Consider the following 24,331-nt stretch of genomic DNA (forward strand, 5'->3'; position numbering starts at 1 on the left):
TCTCCGCCTGGGTCACATGTGTGTGGAGTTTGCATGTTCTCCCCATGTCTTCGTGGGGTTTCCTCCGGGTACTCCGGTTTCCCCCCACAGTCCAAAAACATGCTGAGGTTAATTGGAGTTACTAAATTGCCCATAGGTGTGCATGTGTGAGTGAATGGTGTGAGAGTGTGCCCTGCGATGGGCTAGCCCCCCATCCTGGGTTGTTCCCTGCCTTGTGCCCATTGCTTCCGGGATAAGCTCCGGACCCCCCACGACCCAGTAGGATAAGCGGTTTGGAAAATGGATGGATGGATGGATGGATGATAAGTTTGAAAAGTGGATATATGTGGCTAAATTGAAAGAGTTAGAGAAGGAAAAGGCAAATAATAAGGGACTGCGGGACAAACTGGGGAACAGGGGGACCAGGGAGTCAGCGGAGTTAAACGCTGAAAGGGCCAAGAATGAGACTCAGGCCCAATCCCTCAGCATGGTGTTACAGAATACTAAGAAGAAAAAGGAAGAGATACCTCTGTACCCTCCTCTGCCGAATGTGCCCCCTACCCCTGCTTATCATCCTCAGCTAGGAGCAGCTGCAGCAGCACCGGCGTCTGTGGAGGCCACTGCCCCTCCCTCAGAGAAGAAGGAGGAAGATGACGCAGTGGGGGAAGCAGGAGCCCCGCCGCTGAGACAGAGCCAGAGACTGCTGCAAAGGGGGAGAGACTCAGGCTCACAGCCATCGCAGTTGTACCCCTTGGTGGAGATACCTGACCCAAGGGGCCCTGCGCCTGATGGAACACCAAGGATGGTGTACTGTACGTCCAGCGCAACTGGGACTTGGCAGAGCTCAGAGAGGTGGTCAACTCCCTCCCAGATCCACAAGAGGTGGGGAGACACCGCTTCTGGCAGGAGGTGATGAACCTGGACGACGTCTACCAGCACCACGACTCCACTGCACAGCCACTTATGTGGAAAACCCCACACAACACGATTTGGATGATATTCAAGACTTCATGGGGAATGGATTTCCTACAGAAATTATTCAAATTGACTGTATTTATGTGGGACATCAAGCCACTGCTGTTTCTGTGACACTCCAAGAACAACAGCATCGCTGGTTCTGCCCTGGAGATGAAGGCGTTCCACATGTCTCCTTGGGAAAGGTAGAAGGTAAAAACTGGAAATTTCTAGGATTATGGGTAAAAGAGTGTAAGGAGCGAGATGATTGGGTGAATGTGGAGAAAGGTAGATGGGTAACTAAGGACGGGACTGTACAAAGGTATGACAAGGTTTTAATTGTTGAGGTAAAACGGTAAATTCATTGCGATAATAGAACAAAAGGGCAATCTGTAGAGATTGAGGATTCACCGGCATGGCTGGATGAGATCCCAGAAAACTTTTGGGCAAAGGGGAAAAACGATTTTGGGCAAATTGTGACGGCTGAACCTCTACGGGTAATGCCTAAGTCTCAATACAGACCACAGCGCGCGCAGTACCCCCTCTCCAGAGAAGCAGAAGAGGGAATTGAAAAAGTGCATGGCGATTTGCTGGCTCGTGGGGCCATAGCTGAGATAAGCTATTCTCCGGTGAACTCCCTCATCCTGCCAGTAAAGAAAGCAGATGGGTCCTGGAGATTTGTGCAGGACCTAAGGGGAGTAAATGACTCAGTGTATCCGCGAGCGCCCATAGTCCCTAACCCAATCACCATTCTATCATCCATACCCCCAGAGTCTAAATGGTTTTCAGTTATTGATCTGGCAAATGCTTTCTTCTCTGTCCCAGTTCACCCAGACTCTCAGTACTGGTTTGCACACACCTTTAAAGGGAAAAGGTACACCTGGACAGTCATGCCACAGGGCTATACTGAGTCACCGAGTGTTTATGCTCAGGAGCTAGGAAAAAACTTAGAGCGCTTCACCCCCCAGGGGGAAGTACACTGGTGCAGTATGTGGATGATTTGTTGCTGTGTGCAGAAACGAGAGAGAGTTGTGAGAGAGATACGCGAGCGTTGTTGTTCTGTGCAGAGAATGGACATAAGGCCTCTAAAAGCAAGCTGCAGCTGGTAAGATCTGAAGTGCACTACCTAGGACATGTCCTGAACTCCCAGGGTAGAAAGCTGGGAGCCATAATGGTGGAAGCTATCACCCAGGCACTAAAACCTGCAACCAAAAGGCAAATGATGAAATGGATGGGTATGATTGGCTATTGCTGTCCATGGATTCAGGATTTTGCCACAAGGGCCCAGCCCCTGCAAGACCTAATGCATGGTAAGGGAATGGGACCCCACGATGTGTTAGAATGGACAGATGAAAGCGAGCGGGCATTCACTGATCTAAAGCAGGCGCTTTGTGTGACCCCGGCATTGAGGGTCCCAAATTACAAACGCCCGTTTCAATTGTGTGTGGATGAAAGAGGTGGTTTCATGACTGCTGTTCTGGGACAGGAGCACGGGGGCCAATTCTGACCTATTGCTTACTGTTCTAGGAAGTTGGACTCTGTGGCGTGCTCCCTCCCTGCATGTCTTCGGGCTGTGGCAGCCACTGCTGAAGCTGTGTTAATGTCATCTGATCTAGTGCAAATGCATCCTCTCCAGGTCTGCGCCTCTCATGCAGTACATGCCCTTCTGACTCAGGCAAAAACCTCTCACCTAACTGCTGCTAGGCTGATCTATTATCAGAACGTTTTGCTAACTTTAGCAAACGTGACGATAGAGTGATGTGGAGCAGTCAATCCTGCTACACTAGCTCCCACTGAGGTGGACGGTGACGAGCATGATTGCATTGAGGCGACCCAGGCATTGGCAAAGCCTAGGGATGACTTGGAGGAGGACCCCTAACAGAGGGAGAACTGGTTTTTGTGGATGGGTGTTCACTCCGGCTGGAGAATGGGGAGCCCTCCACATCATATGCAGTTGTCCGGCCGAATGGGGAACTAATAGAAGGAGGGAAGTTACCAAGGACGTGGTCCGTGCAGGCAATAGAGCTGTATGCCCTAACTCAGGCTTGTAATAAAATGAGAAACCAAAAAGTGACTATTTTTACTGACTCAAGGTATGCGTTCGGAGTCTGTCATGACCATGGGGCACTGTGGAAACAGAGAGGATTTCTCACAAGTTCAGGCAAACCTATTCAAAATCACTCACTTGTGTAGGACCTTCTCCAATCCATTCAGCTGCCAAAACGATTAGCCATTGTGAAATGTAAGGCACACACTAAGCAAAAGGACGAGGTGAGCGTGGGGAATAACTGGGCTGATTGGTGGGCAAAGAAAGCCGCCACAGACCCAGAGGCCCCAGTGAAGCTGATGATGTGCATTACTACTAATCCTGCTGACCTTTCTCTCCTACAGACAGGGGCAACTCCGGAGGACAAAGGACACTGGAAACGAAAAGCTGGAGTGTTGGGGAGTGATGGGGTCTGGAGGGAACAAACAACTAATCTTCCTTACCTCCCAAAGTCTGCCTTTCCAGGATTGGCAAAGGTGGCCCATGGATTGGACCAGAGACACTGGACCGCCCCTTCATTCACGGCTTATGCTCAAACTTTCGTTTCCAGGTGTTCCACATGTATGACTCACAACATGGGTCGTGCATTGAAGCCACCAACTGCTACAACTCCTCCAGCTGAGGGTCCTTTCCAACATTTGCAGATGGATTTCATAGAACTAACACCCTGTAGAGGTTATCGTTATTGTCTGGTGGTTGTTGATCTCTTTTCCAGATGGGTGGAAGCCTTCCCGGCCAAGCAAGCAACGGCCCAGATAGTTGCGAAAAATCTGTTAAAAGAAATATTCCCGCGATGGGATGTTCCAACATGCATTACCACTGATAATGGTACACATTTCTCTAATCAGGTGGTCCACAAGCTCTCTGAGTGGTTGAAAATCGACCGTCGACACTACTGTGCTTATCACACGCAGAGTGGAGGGATTGTTCACTTGCTTGTCCTTTTTCTTCCCACTGCACTGATGGACGTACAGTTCTCATGTGCTGATGCAGGTTATTTGTAGAGCCTGTTCGATATGAGATTTTATCCTTGCACGCTCTACACTCTGCCTTTGTATTGTCAATGTAATGCATCCAAATTTTTCCTGCGGTCACTCATTTTGTCGCGCGTCTCCTTCCCTCCTGTTTCTTTCTCTGTGCGTGTGATTGCTGCATTTGTCTGTGGGTACATTCCACTTCACGCTGCCGCGCTGGCTTAAACCAATGCATTCTGGTCCCAACGCAATGCATCATGGTTAGGATTTTTTGTCCGACTTCAGCCGGCGCTGCAAAACGTCACCACCCGTGACCATGTCACATGGTACAAAAACCTCGCGAGAGCAAGGTTTTCCAATCCATGCGGCTTGGAAAAAAAAATAGAGAAAGAAAAATAGCCGCTCTGACTCCGGCTCACAGGCAGAAGCCGATGTTCTGCCATTTTTTTGTTGCCTTGCCAGAATTTCCTACCCATACTCCTGAATGGACATCTGTATAAGGATTTATGCTATCAAAATAACTTTCCTGTACTTTAGAGGGGGAAGCAGTTTTTACACATAGTTTTATGCTTCCAGAAATTGCTGCCTATAGTTTTTAATGGGCTATCAGTTTTTTACACTAAGAATGTAATGTCATAAAATAATCATCGTTGATGAAGTAGTTATTAGCTTCTTATGCCCCATGCATTCCTGCTGGTTTTAACCACATTGTGGGCATCTTATGTGATAAAAAAAAATGTTTCCTCAGTTTTATAATAATCTGTGAACAAACAAGCAGGTTTAAAGAAAAACTGAACGAAGTTTATTTTTCTGAACATTTGTCACAAACATAAGTCAAGTCTTTCTTGTATTTGGTACATTAGAAAAGTGCCCACCTACTGCAGAGGTCACACTGCACCTAAAAGACAGTTAAATTAATATGTCATCTGAAACAACGAAACAAACCTTTATGACAGGTCTTTGGAGAAACGTAATATTTTTAATCTATATTAAAATATGTGAGGTTAGGACAAGCATTTTATGAGTTCATAATAAAGTGCATTAACCTTTGGCTCCATTAAAATATCTTCATTACAAGGATCAGGTATATTTCCAGGAGTTCTCCTTTTGTGAATTCAGTCAATGCTGTACTGGTTGGAAATGTTTCTTTGACAAGTTGAGATGTTAAAGTAGAAACAGAATAATTTGTATGGGAGTATGACTTCTTACCATTTCAATCATGCTTTCATCAGCATTTCCTTCCAACATAGAGCAAACCACACAGTAGTCCTCTACATTTCCTAGGAGCATACCATTTGAATAATCTATTCAAAATGAACTGAAAAATCCAACTACAATTCAGCAAATTATAGTCCACAACATTGAAAGTTGGGTTAAAAGAATAACCCTAAATTACTACACTGTTACTGCACAATATACTGTAGTTATTACTGTAATTCTATTGCATTGTTGACCATGTAACACAGTATACAACTGACCACAGACTAGGCTACAAACGACACGCTTTGTAATGTAAATGATTACCGATACAGATCATATTACCAAAAAATTCACAAAACATACATTTATGACAGTTGATACTAGAACAGGATTTGTACGTCCAGTGTAGTTACCATGTGAATATTTTGTGCCTGTTGTGTAATGTCACCATCCCACAAGACCTCTCTCTGAGGGTGTTTCATCTGGTACATCCAGATTCTTAATCTTCTTTTCATTTGTAATTGCCAAAATATTAGCAATAGTCCTAAACATACCTCGACATTCCAGCAGTGCACATGCAATTTCCATTCGAGATGCGCTCACAGCACTTTGGCTCGTCTTCATATCACTGATGTGACCCCTTGAAAGGTGCAAACTGCAAAATTCAGTTGTATTCATATTAATTCAAAGTAATAACTGCCCAGTATAACTCAGCAAACAGGTACCTTCAAAATAAGAACTCCACAACTGCTGGAATCTTGCTGTAGCTCGGGTTTGCACTTGCCACACTGCATTGTGCTCGGCACAGTCTCTCATCTTCAGAAAATTTCTAGATATTGTAAAAGACATTAAAAACTGTATTCAAATCTGGGAACATAAAAAATCATGCTAAGAATTAAAGCCCGTGTTTTCTCTCCAATGGTCATTACTGAAATGCATGTAATAACTCTTAACATGTTTTCAATTAAATTACATCGGAGTGACTTGTTTAATTAGAAATATTCCCACATGACATCATATGCACAGTTACCTCCAATTTCTCAGAACTTTACATTCATATGCATCTTACTTTTCCAATGGGTCAACAATTGTAATGGTCTCACTGGACATCTTTAAAAAGGCAAATAATGTATAATAATTTCACAAGGACACAAATTACATCTAAAACATAGCAGAAGCAAACTGGGTGAGAAACATTCCAAAGCTCTGCTCATGATGATGTTGTTATAATTGTGATTCCTCAATTTTACAAATGTAGAAAAATTTAAAAGCAAAAACAGAAATGAAATTCCAGGACATTTTGCCATTTGTATCACTTTACAGGTCATTTCAATGACTGGAAAATAACCCTAAATATTTTCAGGTTTTCAGGACACGTGGGAAACCTGTAAGAGGAATGTAGAAAGGAAGGTTGGATTGGAGGCTAAGGATGACATTAAAAGTTTCCTCCAATATTTTAACTCCAAAAGAGCTCTAAAAGCTGAAATCAGTAATCTGTAGGATAGTAAGGGTCTTATAACTGAAAATGAAATTGATATAGTAAAAATAAGAGTTTAATGATTCTTTTACACAATAGAGAACGCAGGTAACCTGCCACCATTTAATACAAATACAGTGTCCTCTATGAGCAATATATGTATAACTGAGGCTGATGTGGTACAAAGCCTTGCTAAGCTCAAAATAAATAAATTGCAGGGCCCTGATGGCATCTTACCTATAGTTTTAAAAGAGATGAGGGATATTATTAGCCAACCTTTAACATTACTATTTGAGAAATCCTTATCTACTGGTGTGGCACTTTCTAATTGGAAGCATGCCAATATAACACCCATATTCAAAAAAGGGGATAGAAGTAATCCAGCAAACTATAAGCCAATCAGTTTAACTTGCATAACTGGAATGGTAATGGAAGCTATAATCCAAGTGAAAATGGTAGATTACCTGGATGCAAATAACATTCTGAGGGATAGCCAACATGGATTTAGGGATTTAGGTCCTGTTTAACTAATCTACTTGGGTTCTTTGAGGAAGCTACAAAAGAAATTGATCACAAAAAGGCCTATGATGTGATCTGCTTAGTTTTGCAGAAGGCCTTTGATGTTGTCCACCACAAACGGCTCTTGCTTAAACTCCAAACTGAAGGGATTTTAGCAACTGTAGCAGCTTGGATTGAGAACTGGTTAAGAGCACAGAGGCTACAACGGGATCTTGATTTAATTTGCGACTGGGCTGATACCTGGCAGATGAAATTTAATGTAGATAGATGTAAGGTAATCCATGCAGGGAGCAGAAATATAAAGTACAGATATTTTATGGGTTCCACTGAAATAAAGGTAGCTGATTATGAGAAAGACCTCGGTGTGTATGTTGATGCTTCCATGTCCCACTCTTGCCAGTGTGGGGAAGCAATTAAAAAGGCCAATAGGATGTTGGGTTACATCTCTAGGTGTGTGGAGTTCAAGGGAACTGATGCTACGATTATTTAATTCCTTGGTAAGACCCCACCTAGAATATTGTGTGCAGGTTTGGTCACCATTCCTTAAGAAGGACATTGCTGCCTTGGAAAAGGTGCAATGTAGGGCTACGAGAATTATTCCTGGTCTTAGAGGAATGTTTTATGAGGAGAGATTACCTGAGCTGAATCTGTTTAGCCTCGAGCAAAGGAGACTAAGGGGGGGGACATGATCCAGGTATATAAAATTCTAACAGGTCTGGATGCTGTTCGATATTTCAATATTAGTTTAAATAATAGAACCGGTGGCCTTAAGTGGAAATTAGTGGGAGAACATTTCAAAACGAATTTGAGGAAGTATTTCTTTACACAGCGTGTACGTAGAGTACGGAATAGTCTTATTACTAGTGTAACGCAAGCTAAATCCCTGGGTTCCTTTAAATCAGAGCTAGAGAAGATTTTAATAACTTTGAGCTATTAGTTAAGTTGTCCCCAAAAGAGCTTGATGGGCTGATTGGTCTCCTCTCGTTTGTAAATTTCTTATGTTCTTTTGTAAGATTTTAACAACTCTGAGCTGTTAGTTGAGTGCTCCCCAAACGAGCTTGATAGGCCAAATGACCTCCTCTCATTTGTAAATTTATGTTCTTATGTAGGTATAAAAATAACTGACCATATGATAAAATGATTTTGTCTAATACAGGACTACAGTCTTCATTAGGTATATATTTTCCCCTCGCACTTTGTATGGGCAGTGAATTGCCCCTACTTACGTGTGGATTCCTAATAAGAAAAATGCAAGAAATGAACACACATATAGTCAGAATAATTCTCATGTTGTCAACTATTGAGTGCAATTCAAATTTTATTGAACAAATCTAATGATTACAGTATTTTTTTGTCAAACAAAACACTTACAATGAACTGTTCCAAATTATTATGCACAGTAAGCTGCAAAACACTTTATAAGTTGCAAAGAACTGAAAATTGTCATTTGTTGTGTTTGCAACATATGTACTGAAATCAAACACGTCACGTCACATTTTGACATAGGACCCCTTATTTGATAGCAGCTTCACAAGTCTTGCATCCATTGAACTTGTGTATTTGGACAGTTTCTGCTTGTGAGCACTGGTTAGTGGCGGCAGAATAGAAGGTTTATGCACAGTTGCAGTGGAGGACTCTACACCTTGATGTCCATGGGACTCCAGAGGCACCAGCAGCTTCAAATATCTGTTTGCTGCTACATAATGGCATTTTAGCAGCTGCTCTCTTGATCTGATGCATGGATCTGGCAGAAATCTTCCTCAATTTCCCTTTATCTGCACGAACCCGTCTGTGCTCTTATCTACTGCATGGAAAGGCTCATTTTCCATTTTTGTTCTGCATTCTGAAATGGAAGAAAAAAAACTTTCATGAAGAACACAAACCTATAAAAGGTACTTCTGTGACACTATTAAGGAAGGATCTGACTAGGAGAAAAGCTGGCAGAGTGATTGCCTGGCTGTCGGCTGCAAATGCTATGTCGAGCAGTAATATGGCATTAATCAACAGATATGAGGTGAAGATTTAAATATTCTAGAGGGAGCCTGGTGGGGACCTACTTGTGTCGGATGAGCCGGCCTCCCTGGATCACTTGTGCCGTCACATTGGCCATGTGGCAAGAAAAAAGGAGCCAGTTTCGGGGCTGGACTCGGTATGAGAACCTCATAAATATCACAGAGTAACAGGTAAGAGCTGGGGAGACAAAGATCATGCAGGGGTCAGAGGCCAGAAAGAAGAGAAGAAGAGCAACCAGCTTAAAACCTTTAAAAAGTCCCTCTGGAGTCCCGAGTGACCCAGTGGACGCTCATATAGATGGAAGGTGAGCCCTCTGCCTCTTACCGAAGGTCATTCGACCGCTGATGATGTCGGGGCTCTTCCTCATATCGCTGACTGCGACTAGGGGAAGACCCCAATTAATAACTGGTCCCCAGAAGTGCTGAAATCAAACAATAAAACACAGAGCTGATCTAACATGCAGCAGGGTGAAGGTACCATTAAATAAATTTCAGAGGATTCTTACAATACATTAGTGTGAGATTATTAAACAGTAGTCATAAAATTACATGTATATTAACAAAAAATCAGTTTGTTACTTTCTTACCGTGCTTTTGTTGCAAGGATTTTCCCAACAGGCACATTCAGATCACGGAAAGACAAAGAAAACAAACAAAAAAATTATAAGTGCAATTCTGTGATCACCAGCAGCACTTCTGCAATGAGGGACCCAAATGTAAGCAGTGACTTTATGCTTACATCTACAACAAAGTGAAGAGTTTAAGCTTCTTATACACTGACGGCAATCGACAAGGAAAGTTTACATATTGGATTTTTACATAAACTGCAAGCGCCTCTGGATGCACATACCTCCTCAGATACTTCCGAAACTCTTTGTTTTTAAGCTGGTTTACAGCTCTCTGAAAGAAATTCCTTGCCATGTTTAGTCAATGTACATGCACGTATGTTGATTTTGTTCAAAATGAAATGTGAAGATGAATTTGCCGTTTATATAGGAATGCGAATGACATCAGCACTCTAGATTCTAGAACTTACATACGTAGGCTACTGCTTATGTAACTGACGTAACTGTTCCAACATCTCCTTGGAAACGGACTGGAATTGAATGGAAGAATGTTAGTGGGCGAAATGAATTTTGTCAACTGAATAAATTCATTTTGTGTACAAAATGCATTTCCTGAACGAAAGTCATTTTGTGGAGGAAAGGAATGTCATGAATGATACAGAGTCATTTCGTGGAAGAAATCGATTCTGCGGAATTACGGAGTGCTTTTGTGGAAGCAAGAAATACATTTCATCTGTTGCAGAGTCACGAAAAATCAGCGCTTGACACTTGGCATACCATAAAGTACAAAGTACTCAGCAGGCACATGGACGCAGACACATCTGTATCCACACCTGGATATTTCAGTGTGACTTTTATTGCGTGGATTCTTACTACAGTGGTGCCTGCGGTTCACGAACACAATCCGTTCCAGGAAAGTGGTCGTGAACCAATTTGTACGCGATCCAAGGCAATTTTCCCAATAAGAAAGCATTTAAATTCCATTAATTCGTTCAGAAGTCTACCAAATAATGATTTGTTGTCAATTGTTTTTCTGGTTTTTATAGTGAAAACTTTAAAGAAAAACACAATATAGTGTGGCGACGGGCGGACCGAGGCATTACGGGAGACATGGAGACTTGCTTGCTGGGGTAATTACGCTTTTTATTTACAGTCATTAAACCCCTTGCATTGTTGTGGTTGTTAATGTTAATGGTTGCATTTCCCTATTGTCGCGTGTGTGTTTGGCCGTGTTTTGTAAACGGTCCGATCCTCACGTGTATTTAGCGTGTGTAAATCATCCACCGTGTGTGCATCTTGCAGTTCGGCGTCTGTGTATTTGGGACGTGTCCCATTGGAAAGACATTGGGATTTTGGCTTTTAAAATCTCAATCTAAAGAAGCACATCGAAGAAAGCTAAACTAATGGTAAACACCAGTGAATTAATTTCAGTTATCACGATTAGCCTGGATAACAGCTTGGGGAGAGCTTTGTGTCTGATGTTAAGTGAACGTTTTCTTCTCTTGGTGATAGGCTGGTTAGGGCATTTGAATCACTAATATTAACTTGGACATTTGAACAATGAACACTGAAATAGTTATGTAAGCTGAAAAACAGGGTTTTGTGACTGAGATAATGAACCCCATGCTGGTAATAGGAAAAACGGTGACTTGTGTTTTCAGAAATGGCTTTAAAATACGTTAACATTAACCTGTACTTCTTTTTTAACAATAGCATACTCCTGTTTAGGTTTTTAAAGCCCTCTTTTTGAAGTGTGTGATGTATGCAAATTTTTTCTTTTCCATGCTTTAAAATGCTGAGTAAACGTTTTGATATTAAAAGTTTAGACAGCGTTCCGTTGTTATTCATATTTACTTGCACTTTAATTACTCAAGTACAGTTAGTTACAGATTATTTGTAATACTTAAGTACAGTGAACACTATGTACTTTAAGACTTTTACTTGAGTGGAATTCTAGTTGGTGACTTGGGAGGGTATCTGTACTTATACTTAAGTGTGACTTTCGGGTACTTTATACAAGACTGTGAACAAGCTCGACTGTCTCAGACGGAAATCATAGCTCAGAGGTAATGATACTATATTAATAATCTCTGAGTTAATGATTAAGACATATATCAGCCTTCCAGCTACAACTGACTAGAAATCAACCTAATGTTTTTCATGTTAGAAATCATAAACCTGCTTCAGTTCATGTCTCTGTGTGAAATCAGATGTTACTCACATGGCACAAGGCCCAATGTGGCTCTGACTGTAATCACCCAGAGTGTGGCCCAGCGTGACTCCTGATGACATGTTAATCTCTTGGAGTGGGAATTCCATTTCCATAAAAGGTATTGTAGGAAACCTCGTTAATGGAAATATATTTTCAAAACCTTCGAACAATATTGGCCTTTCGCATTTTTCTCACAAAAAACTCCAAAAATGTCAGGTAGTGACAACTCCAATGAGCAGAGTGAAAAAACGATTAAAATCGGTATTTAACTAACTAAATCAGAAACACATTTTTGTTTGACTGTTTAACAAACACATCTAAAATTTTATACATTTAAACATTAACAAAAGCTGTTAATGTGTTTTCTTTAAAAGTTACAAGTCTATTTTGTGTGGTTTTTCACAATAAGACTCATGAACGACTAAGTTAGTATGTTTTGGGGTCTGTATGCACATCGCGGTCCTATACTTTCACAGACCTAAAGTTAAACTCTAAAGCCCCTAACCACCGGTGTGTGTGTGTGTGTGTGCGTGTGTGTTTGTGCACATGAGCATGAATATACATTTACCGAAAAAACATATTTATTAAAATAACTAAGGCTTTATTCTGTCAAATTTTTTTTTTTTAGAATTCCAGCAGATAAATGGGGTCGTTATAGTGAATCTGTAGTCTCCCTGCATAGTGGATGACTGCTGACACTGTTGAATTTGAACTATGTTTCATTAACTATCAAACAGTCTGCAGCTCCGTTACCGTTGTCAACTTAGCATTGTACTCCAGCAAGCATCTCAGATCAAGCTTGTAGATTATATAAGCTGGGGCCGTGGGCACCTTGTAGGATGTCTTTATTAAAATAACTAAGACCTTATTCTTTAAAGTTTTTAATGTGTATTTGCAGCATGGTGCTAAATGCAGCTTACTGGTTCCTATTAAATATAATTAAATAATCATGTACACCTTCTTTAAAATAACAAGACTATATCCTAAATTCTTACACCCTTGCCTGATTCCACAGTTCCTACCCCACACTTATGTGGCCCCCCTCCCACCATTCCATGACTTGTGAGATAAGGAAAGCACACTTCCCAACCTTTGGTTGTGCACTTGTGCGCATGCTTGGGGTTTTGCTGTGTGTGTGTCTGTGTGTCTGTGTGTGTAGGTTGTTCATCTTGTAGGTTGTTCATATTAATTTAAAATTTCGCTATAACAAAACAATCCTTATACATTTTAATAAAAAACGTGAACTATATTTGTTTGGTGTTTTTTTGATTGAGCAAACTCTTTTGTGTTTTTGTGTGCGTGTCCGATACAACTGTAGTTTGTATCAACTTTTTTTTAGTTTGACCTCCGGGGTGTGTGTTTGTCTGCATGCGCGTGAATAAACATTTACTGAAAAACGTATTTATTAAAATAACTAAGACTTTATTCTGTCAAAGTTTTTAAAAATGTGTTTTGATGCATGTCACTAAATGCTGCTTAATAGTACCTAACCGGGGGTGCTCCCCCAGAGACAGTTGCTAGTCCATTTATTCTTTTAAAGACTACTGATTCCAATTTGGTGCCATATGCTGATTCAGGTCTCTTGTAGATTTTCTCTTGACCGGTCAGCGCAGTCTCTCTCTTGTACATAGAAAAAAAAAACAGAGAATACCTATTATTAGAATGTTATTTTTAATTTAATTTAATTAAATAGCGTTTTTATCACGCGAATAAAAGAAATAATATACTCACCGGGTAAGGCCTGGATGAACCTCTTTGGCTGGCAGGAAGGGTAAGACCTCGAAGATACTTGTGCCTCTACCCTAGGAGGAAAAGGCCCCCCCGCTCGACGTAATATCAACCAGGTGCAGTCATATCGTTTCTCTATTAACCCATATCTGTACTGTCGTGTATGAAAAACAGGATTTACTGGGAGACAAAGTGTGTATGGCCCGAGTCATTAGAGATGACCTTCAAAAGTATGGCTCCATATGCTGATGTAATACAACGCTTGCGTGTCTTTACTAGATTATTTAATTGCAATTAACCAGGTGCACTCATATTGTTTCTCTATTAACCCATATCTGTACTTGTGCGAGGTCATATATGAAAAACAACACTTCAAACAGATTTTATGTATGGCCCAAGTTGTTAGAGATGGCCTTCAAAAGTGTGGCCCCATACGCTGATGTAATACAAACGCTTGCGTGAGGAAGAAACACACATACACTGTCAAAACTACCGGCAAGCGTTTTTATTGGACGACAGACCCTCCGCCTCCTCTCATTCTTTGCTCCAACTTTATCATTTTCTCCCAGAGTCTCAGTCTCTCAGAGTTTCTCTCAGACTCAGCTCTCCGGCATCAGACTCGCGCAGCGGCATGGCTCTCAGCTCTCCGGCATCAGACTCGCGCAGCGGCACGGCTCTCAGCTCTCCGGCATCGCTCTCTCCGAGGATTATCCAAGGCCGTGGGGACCTTACCGCAGTACCGCACCAGACACAGCATTCTAAGTTCTTCGGTGATTCTCCAAAGCCCGGGACCTTACCGCAGTACCGCAACACCATCAGGTAACCCACCCCCGCTCAGCCCTGGCGGCGCCCGACAAAATAATAACTTGTTAAAATAACACACACACTCATAAGCACTCTCCTCAATATAATTTAAAAATAAAATAATAATTAAATAAATCATTTAAAATAAATAAATAATTTATAATAATAATAAATAATTTATAATAATAATAAATAATTTATAATAATAATAAATAATTTATAATAATAATAAATAATTTATAATAATTAAATAAATAATAAATAAATAAATAAAAATTAAATCCAACTCCCGTGATGTTACATTGTACCACCACAACCAAGCCCCGCCTACACAAGCCCCGCCCCCAAGTGACCTTTTGACCCGACCTGTCAATTTGATGGAAGCGGTATTCCATCCCTCTCTCTGAGATCAGAACTTAGAGAGACAGACAGTGGAGTACAGTGGGGGGGGGGAGAAACTGCATGCGGAAGGTATTCGAAGCTACCCCAACTGGTGCACATAGAGTTGTAGTTATAAAGTAGTCGCAGTAGGCCTTATGCAATATGTTATGCGGTAGTACAAATATATTGTTACGTTAATCCTATTAAATGTTAACCATGTATTTACAGTGACTCAATGACAAGATGTCAATACCAATCTTGAATCAAAGGTCAACCTAATATTCACTGTGATTCAATGTCAATATAATCAATATCAATATTCTTATCTCAGGTTGGAGCCTGTTCTGGTAAATTGATCAAAATGGGTGGATTTTACCTTGCTGCAAATGTGAACCAATAGAACTTGATTTCTTGTTTCATGACCAATCAGGACTTAGATGTCCTTATAGGGAATTGGCTATTATAGTCTATCAACTGGTTGCTCTTTGTGCTCGGGGTGCCTGGTGCTAGAGTGTGACAGAAGCACTTTGCTGGATTGCTTGAATAAAAGAGAACTCTCTCACCAACTGAGAGGTCTGGAGTTTAATTCTAAATGGCTCAACTAGAGTTATCAGAGAGGTTGATTCATAATTTCCCTTATATAGAATCAGTGGTTGCGCAGGCACGCGGAGTGGAGCTTCCCGAATAAGGCTGAAGTTGGCTCCTTATTTGCAGCTCCTTACTCACATTTTCCGATCCACCTTAAATGCTGCGCAGCCGAATGCAATGACGCGATTGCGCCTGTAGAGGGGCTCATTTAGCGAGGGTTACCTTCAGAACTTCATTTGGCTTTCGATTCCTATTAACTGAACACGATTATACTGACTTGTTGCCACTTTGAGGAAAGTATATATCTGGGCAGTTTCAGTAATAGTATGTGTGTATTTTATCAGAAAATGAGACAAACGCAAACGTCTTTCCACTCCCAATCAGGCCCAGAAATATGCCCAATCAGGCAAATATGAACTTCTCAGTACACATCAGGTATGCCACTATATAGGAAAAGTGACATTGTCCTGACCCAGACTGATTTAATACTTTAAAGATCAGATGGAAACAAGGCATGTCATACTATAGCGCACAAAGGTGTGAATGAGAAGCCAGGTTTCCATGCCCATTTTAATACATTAAATCAGTCTGGGCCAGGACAATGTGACTTATTCTATATTGTGCATACCTGACGTGTACTGAGAAGTTCATATATGCCTGATCCAGAGAGGTTTAAAGTATTAAAATGCTCCCCCTACATGCGCAATAAGACGCTGCGAGTAATAAATATGACTGGTGTGTGAGTGTTTGTGGGCTGGCCCGCCATCCTGGGTTGTTCCCTGCCTCGTGCCCATTGCTTCCGGGATAGGCTCCGGACCCCCCGCGACCCAATAGGATAAGCGGTTTGGAAAATGGATGGATGGATGGAATAATAAATAAGACTGATGTGTGACTGTGCCCTGCGATGGGCTGGCCCCCATCCTGGGTTGTTCCCCGCCTCGTGCCCCCCGCGAGGTAGAAGGATAAGCGGTTTGGAAAATGGATGGATGGAATAATAAGTAAGTTACGTGTGATCCCGCTGCAAATAATAATACGTAATACGTTATTACATGAATGCGCACACAGATGGAGTGCGGAAAAGGTGGAAGCGTAAGAGCAAGATGAATGCGGTAGGCAGGAGTCCTCGCATTAACAGTGAGACACGCGTTTCTCTCATAATGTAATCTATCTTAAAGGTTTTGATGAAACTTGAGAGCCTTGAATAAAATAAGGCAACAATTTGCACCCACTTTTTGGGAGTAAACATAACTGTTTATTGGAGTAAACTGTTTTTTTTAGTGAAATACACCCAATTTAAAGAAAATAAATATTTTAAATATTTAACTGTAAAATGTGGAATTCTATACTGTACTGTTTTTCCGCCATACTACCTTTACCAGCATGCTGTGCAGTTTGTACATTCCCACCGTTAAGGCAGTTTTTTTTTTTCATCTTGGATGGACCAATTACAGTGGAGAAATCCACTTAGCCCGCGAAATCGCGGCGGCAATGCGTCAGTTGCTGGAGTGAGGGTGTTCTTTTTGGCGGAGATAACGGGGCTGTCGGCACGTCAAATTTTAAATGGCAAGCAATTTCTTTCCAAAAGCTATGAACCAACTGAGAAACAAGTAGTATCGGAAGTATCTGAGGAGGTATGTGCATCCAGAGGCGCTTGCAGTTTATTTAAAAATCCTATATGTAAACTTTCCTTGTCGATTGCCTTCAGTGCATATAGAGCTTAAACTCTTCGCTTTGTTGTAGATGTAAGCATAAAGTCACTTCTTACGTTTGGGTCCATCATTGCAGAAGTGCTGCTGGTGATCACAGAATTGCACTTATAATTTTTTTTGTTTGTTTTCTTTGTCTTTCCGTGATCTAAATGTGCCTGTTGGGAAAATCCTTACAACAAAAGCACGGCAAGAAAGTCACAAACTGATTTTTTGTTAATATACATGTAATTTTATGACTACTGTTTAATAATCTCACACTAATATATTGTAAGAATCCTCTGGAATTTCGTTAATGGTACCTTCACCCTGCTGCATGTTAGATCAGCTCTGTGTTTTATTGTTTGATTTCAGCACTTCTGGGGACCTGTAATTAATTGGGGTCTGCCCATAGTCGCTGTGACGGGCATGAGGAAGAGCCCTGAAATAATCAGTGGTCGAATGACCTTAGGTAAGAGGCAGAGGGCTCACCTTCCATCTATATGTGTCCACTGGGTCACTCGGGACTCCAGAGGGACTTTTTAAAGGTTTTAAGCTGGTTGCTCTTCTTCTTTCTGGCCTCTGACCCCTGCATGATCTCTGTCTCCCCAGCTCTTACCTGTAACTCACTCATTTTTATGAAGTTCTCCTATCAAGTCCAGCGCCAATACTGGCTCCTCTTCGGATGCCATGTCACCAATGCGACGGCGCAGATAATTCAGGGTGGCCGGCTTATCCGACACAAGTAGGTCTCCACCAGGCTCCCTCTAGAATATTTAAATCTCCACCCCTCATCTGTTGATTAATGCCATATTACTGCTCGACATAGCATTTGCTGCCGGCAACCAGGCAATCACTCAGCCAGCTTTTCTCCTAGTCAGATCCTTCCTTAATAGTGTCACACAAGTACCTTTTATAGGTTTGTGTTTTTCATGAATGTTTTTTTCTTACATTTCAGAATGCAGAAGAAAAATCTCCCCTCCTCCCAAATAAATATATATATATATATATAAATTTATATATCTGTGTATTCATTTCTTTCATTTTTCTTGTTATGAAACCACACGTGAGTAGGGGCAATTCACTGCCCATACAAAGTGTGAGGGGATAACATTTACCTAATGTAGTCCTGTATTAGACAAAATCATTTTATCACATGGGTCAGTTACAGTTACCTACATAAGGACATAAGAAATTTACAAGCGAGAGGAGACCAATCAGCCCATCAAGCTCATATGGGGAGAATTTAACTAATAGCTCAGAGTTGTTAAAATCTTATCTAGCTCTGATTTAAAGGAACCCAGGGATTTAGCTTACTACTTACTAAACTAGTAGCAAGACTCTAAAAACATGATGTGTAAAAAAGTGCTTCCTCAAATTTGTTTTAAAATGTTCTCTCGCTAATTTCCACTTATGGCCACGATTTCTAATATTTAAACTAATATTGAAATATTGAACAGCATCCAGACCTGTTAGAATCTTATATACCTGGATCATGTCCTTCTTAGTCTCCTTTACTCGAGGCTAAACGGATTCTGCTCAGTTAACCTCTCGTAAGACATTCCTCTAAGACAAGGAATCATTCTGGTACCCCTACGTTGCACCTTTTCCAAGGCAGCAATGTCCTTCTTAAGGTATGGTGACCAAACCTGCACACAATATTCTAGGTGGGGACTTACCAAGGAATTATATAATGAAGCCGTTTGTGGTGGACAACATCAAAGGCCTTCTGCAGAACTAAGCAGATAACATCATAGGCCTTTTTGTGATCAATTTCTTTCGTAGCTTCCTCAAAGAACTCAAGTAGATTAGTTAAACAGGACCTACCTCTCCTAAATCTATGATGGCTATACCTCAGAATGTTATTTTAATCCAGGTAATCTACCATTTTCACTTGGATTATAGCTTCCATTACCATTCCAGTTATGCAAGTTAAACTGATTGGCTTATAGTTTGCTGGATTACTTCTATCCCCTTTTTTGAATATGGGTGTTATATTAGCATGCTTCCAATTAGAAAGTGCCACACCAGTAGATAAGGATTTCTCAAATAGTAATGTTAAAGGTTGGTTAATAATATCCCTCATCTCTTTTAAAACTATACTTTATACCAGGGGTGCCCAAAGTGGGGCCCGCGGGTACTATTTAGATTGGCCCGCCAATGGATATCTAAAATTTTAAATTATTACTGTACTAAAATTTGTTTCAAAAACTCTTAAAGCACGAATCCCAGTGTAGCTATCAGTGCGCCCGGCGTACTATTTAGATTGGCCCGCCAATGGATATCTAAAATTTTAAATTATTACTGTACTAAAATTTGTTTCAAAAACTCTTAAAGCTCGAATCCCAGTGTAGCTATCAGTGCGTTTACTTTTTAGTGTACGTTGGCCTAACTAATATATATTATACAGTCCTCACTCATGGTGCTTTGATTACATTTGAAATATCTAAGACTAAAATTGAAATACAAGCAACTATAAGGGTAATGTAGAGTATATCTGTGCACATATGTACATTTCCACACTTCATAAATAGTCATATTTTAACAATTTGTAAAAAGTCCCATGAGTCTTTGTTGCCGCCATACGCGATCAAACCAGTTTGTGGCGGGTCACCACCGGGCTGCTAGCTTAAGCCACTATCAACATGGAGCGGCATCGTCAGTGGCACACAGACAAAAGACATTTTAAAAAATGCTGGGAGGAAGAATATTTTTTTCACTGACATAAATGCTAAAGCGGTCTGCCTTATTTGTAACCAGTCTGTTGCTGTACTAAAGGAGTATAACATTCGTCATCATTATGAGACGAAGCACGCAGCATTTTCGCAATTCAAAGGTGATGCGCGAAAGAGCAAGACCAGGGAGCTGCTGGCTAAACTTTACAGGCAACAAGGGACTCTTACACGGCCCTCGACAGCCCAGGACAGCGCGACACGAGCCAGCATTGAGATTACTGCGCTAATTGCCCGGACTGGGAGATCATTTTCAACGGGTGACTTTGTTAAGGAGTGTCTGTCCATAGCTGCGACAATCATGTGCCCGTCACAGGCAAAAACTTTCTCCCAGATCAGCCTCTCACGAAATACTGTGACACGTCGTATTGAAGAAATGTCTCGAGACATTAAGGAGCAATTTAAAGCAAAGGCTGTTGGATTTGTCGCCTTTTCTTTGGCGTGTGATGAGAGCACGGACATTTCGGACTCTGCACAACTTTTGGTTTTCATACGGGGAGTAAATGAAAACATGGAAATAACTCAGGAGCTGGCTGGATTTGAGACACTGCGCAGCACAACAAAAAGTGAGGATTTGTTTGCAGCCGTTGAGCGAGTGTTGGATACGAACGGGCTGAGCTGGGAAAAATTGGTTGGGATAACAACTGATGGAGCACCTGCCATGGTTGGGAGGAAAACAGGCCTTGCCACACTAATTTCCCAGAAGGTTTCCCAATGTGGAGGTAAGGTGGCAAAATACCACTGCATCCTGCACCAAGAGCAACTATGTGCCAGATCAGTTGGTATGGGAGACATGGTGCGTGACGTGATTAAAATCATAAACTGCATACGATCAAAAGCGCTCTCACACCGCCAGTTCAGAGCTCTTCTAGAGGAGGTTGATTCACAATACAAGGATGTGCTTTACCACCAAGAGGTGAGGTGGCTGAGCCGCGGGAAAGTCCTCAAAAGATTTTTTGAGCTGCGCCATGTCATCGCGGAGTTTCTGACAAGCAAGAACAGTGACACTCAAGTCCCCACAGATGAAAAATGGTTTTGTGACGTGGCTTTTATGGTGGACATCACTGACCTGCTCAACACCCTGAATATTCAGCTTCAAGGGAAGGATCAGATCATCACTGAGCTGTTTGACCACATAACGGCCTTCAGGTCGAAGCTGCAGCTACTCTGTCGACATCTGTCAGCAGGTTGGTTAATACATTGTACACACACAGAGACACACATACACATTCAGTTTTAATGGTGATAATGTCTATCATACTGTATTTTATGCCGTAAATAAGTCCCGTACTTGTTAACTGTGTCGCGGAGGGACAGCGCTGTCCATGGTTCTTAAACTTGATTGACAGGCAGACATGCGCTTTGTTTGTCTTTTGGAGCTTGCATATTTTTTGTGATTGTAAAAATGCTTATGATTTAATCAAGTGATAATGGAGAGGAAAGGCGGCAGCATGTACCTGCACCTCACATGATAAAAGTGCAGTTACTGGGACTGATATTATGTGGAATATGTTAGTAAGTGCATTTACTAACATATCCATATTCCACTGTTGTGCAGTTAAAAAGTATTGTTAAAAAGTATTGTAATAAAATTGTAAGGCTAACTCTTTCAAAGTACATAAAACAACATTTATGTTGCAATATTTATTATTATTTGACGACTTAGCAGCTCTTTCACTTCTTCCCAGGAAACCTTGCACACTTCCCTAGTCTGAGAGAGGTCAACCTGGTGAAGCAGAGACTGCCTGAATATGCAGCACTTCTCAGACACTTGGACCAGGACTTTGCGTTGCGCTTTGAGGACTTTAGGGAAAGTAGAGGTGACATGGAGCTGTTTTCTCAACCCTTCACCATAAGTGTGGACTCAGTGCCTGATCACATTCAGATGCAGCTAATTGAGTTTCAGTGTGATTCTGAGCTAAAGAATAAATTCATGTCACTACACCTGAAAGACTTCTACACACATGTCTCATCTGAAAGGTACCCAGACATTAGGAAACATGCACAGGTCATGTTAGCTTTGTTTGGCAGCACTTACATCTGTGAACAGACTTTTAGTGTAATGAACCTTAACAAGTCCAGGCTCAGAAGCACTCTGACTGACCCACACCTACAGGACATCCTCACCCTCTCAGTGAGTTAGCTGCAACCTAATATTGATAGGCTGATAAACGCCAAAGAACAGCTTCATGTTTCTCACTAGTGGTGCAATTATATTGTTCCTACTGTTGTTGTTGTGTTGCTGTTGGACATGCACTCTTTGACATTTTGCACTATATGTGATTACAAAAGTTTAGACGTGTTCTAAATGCCTATATATGACTTATTTGTCATATTTTGTTTAATGTTATTTACACAGAACGGAAGGTTAGATAACTGTTTGATAAATAAAACTACTTTACTATTAGTGTTTGTATTTTGTGTAAAATATTACATTTGGCCCGCGGTCCTCCGATAGATTTTCATTTTGGCCCACTAAGGGAAAATGTTTGGGTACCCCTGGTTTAAGGTATTAAAATGCTCCCCCTACATGCGCAATCGCATCATTGCATTCGGCTGCGCAACATTTAAGATGGACCGGAAAATCCGAATAAGACGCTGCGAATAATAAATAAGACTGGTGTGTGAGTGTGTGTGGGCTGGCCCCCCATCCTGGGTTGTTCCCTGCCTCGTGCCCATTGCTTCCGGGATAGGCTCCGGACCCCCCGCGACCCAATAGGATAAGCGGTTTGGAAAATGGATGGATGGATGGAATAATAAATAAGACTGATGTGTGACTGTGCCCTGCGATGGGCTGGCCCCCATCCTGGGTTGTTCCCCGCCTCGTGCCCCCCGCGAGGTAGAAGGATAAGCGGTTTGGAAAATGGATGGATGGAATAATAAGTAAGTTACGTGTGATCCCGCTGCAAATAATAATATGTAATACGTTATTACATGAATGCGCACACAGATGGAGTGCGGAAAAGGTGGAAGCGTAAGAGCAAGATGAATGCGGTAGGCAGGAGTCCTCGCATTAACAGTGAGACACGCGTTTCTCTCATAATGTAATCTATCTTAAAGGTTTTGATGAAACTTGAGAGCCTTGAATAAAATAAGGCAACAATTTGCACCCACTTTTTGGGAGTAAACATAACTGTTTATTGGAGTAAACTGTTTTTTTTAGTGAAATACACCCAATTTAAAGAAAATAAATATTTTAAATATTTAACTGTAAAATGTGGAATTCTATACTGTACTGTTTTTCCGCCATACTACCTTTACCAGCATGCTGTGCAGTTTGTACATTCCCACCGTTAAGGCAGTTTTTTTTTTTCATCTTGGATGGACCAATTACAGTGGAGAAATCCACTTAGCCCGCGAAATCGCGGCGGCAATGCGTCAGTTGCTGGAGTGAGGGTGTTCTTTTTGGCGGAGATAACGGGGCTGTCGGCACGTCAAATTTTAAATGGCAAGCAATTTCTTTCCAAAAGCTATGAACCAACTGAGAAACAAGTAGTATCGGAAGTATCTGAGGAGGTATGTGCATCCAGAGGCGCTTGCAGTTTATTTAAAAATCCTATATGTAAACTTTCCTTGTCGATTGCCTTCAGTGCATATAGAGCTTAAACTCTTCGCTTTGTTGTAGATGTAAGCATAAAGTCACTTCTTACGTTTGGGTCCATCATTGCAGAAGTGCTGCTGGTGATCACAGAATTGCACTTATAATTTTTTTTGTTTGTTTTCTTTGTCTTTCCGTGATCTAAATGTGCCTGTTGGGAAAATCCTTACAACAAAAGCACGGCAAGAAAGTCACAAACTGATTTTTTGTTAATATACATGTAATTTTATGACTACTGTTTAATAATCTCACACTAATATATTGTAAGAATCCTCTGGAATTTCGTTAATGGTACCTTCACCCTGCTGCATGTTAGATCAGCTCTGTGTTTTATTGTTTGATTTCAGCACTTCTGGGGACCTGTAATTAATTGGGGTCTGCCCATAGTCGCTGTGACGGGCATGAGGAAGAGCCCTGAAATAATCAGTCGTCGAATGACCTTAGGTAAGAGGCAGAGGGCTCACCTTCCATCTATATAAGTGTCCACTGGGTCACTCGGGACTCCAGAGGGACTTTTTAAAGGTTTTAAGCTGGTTGCTCTTCTTCTTTCTGGCCTCTGACCCCTGCATGATCTCTGTCTCCCCAGCTCTTACCTGTAACTCACTCGTTTTTATGAAGTTCTCCTATCGAGTCCTCTTCGGATGCCATGTCACCAATGCGACGGCGCAGATAATTCAGGGTGGCCGGCTCATCCGACACAAGTAGGTCTCCACCAGGCTCCCTCTAGAATATTTAAATCTCCACCCCTCATCTGTTGATTAATGCCATATTACTGCTCGACATAGCATTTGCAGCCGGCAACCAGGCAATCACTCAGCCAGCTTTTCTGCCAGTCAGATCCTTCCTTAATAGTGTCACACAAGTATCTTTTATAG

General features: G+C 41.5%; 1 long non-coding RNA gene across 1 annotated transcript; it reads right to left on the bottom strand.

Annotated features, from left to right (window-relative positions):
• Positions 1-8,423: 8,423 nt before the first annotated feature.
• On the bottom strand, positions 8,424-9,717 carry LOC125721004 (uncharacterized). Its single transcript, XR_007385647.1, has 3 exons — positions 9,488-9,717; positions 9,208-9,340; positions 8,424-8,993 (listed from the first exon to the last, which is right to left on the bottom strand). It is a non-coding gene; the product is annotated as an uncharacterized LOC125721004 (long non-coding RNA).
• Between the last annotated feature and the right edge of the window lie 14,614 nt (positions 9,718-24,331).

Source organism: Brienomyrus brachyistius, unplaced genomic scaffold (assembly GCF_023856365.1).
Source record: "Brienomyrus brachyistius isolate T26 unplaced genomic scaffold, BBRACH_0.4 scaffold27, whole genome shotgun sequence".
Taxonomy (NCBI): Eukaryota; Metazoa; Chordata; class Actinopteri; order Osteoglossiformes; family Mormyridae; genus Brienomyrus; species Brienomyrus brachyistius.